The 254-nt window shown below is 57.9% G+C and overlaps 1 protein-coding gene across 3 annotated transcripts in view; it reads right to left on the bottom strand.

Moving 5' to 3' along the window:
* Positions 1-254, bottom strand: part of SH3GL1 (SH3-domain GRB2-like 1) — a 10,453-nt gene that overhangs the window by 414 nt on the left and 9,785 nt on the right. The gene's annotated exons all lie outside the window — the stretch shown is intronic.

The following is a 254-nucleotide window of genomic DNA, read 5'->3' as shown; positions in this document are numbered from 1 at the left end:
GCTCTGCCCTGCCCGGGAGAAGCCGGCCCTTCGCTGTGCCCCCACGGTGGCAAAACATTAACTCAGTTTAAATTCCTCACTGGCTTTTACCTCACTAGTTCCTCTGCCATCCTGCTGGAACTACCTTCCTTCCTGAGCTTCTCCCAAAGCAGACTCCCACCTCCAGCACCCCGTGCTGCCCGTTCCTGCCTGGAATTCCCCCGCGCTAAGCTAAACTCCGACCTATGTTACACCACCACGCTGGAAACTGGGCG

Source organism: Phaethon lepturus, unplaced genomic scaffold, assembly GCF_000687285.1.
Source record: "Phaethon lepturus isolate BGI_N335 unplaced genomic scaffold, ASM68728v1 scaffold29992, whole genome shotgun sequence".
NCBI classification, from domain to species: Eukaryota; Metazoa; Chordata; class Aves; order Phaethontiformes; family Phaethontidae; genus Phaethon; species Phaethon lepturus.
Note: the sequence above shows the minus strand (reverse complement) of the source record. Positions and strands in the feature narration are given on the sequence as shown.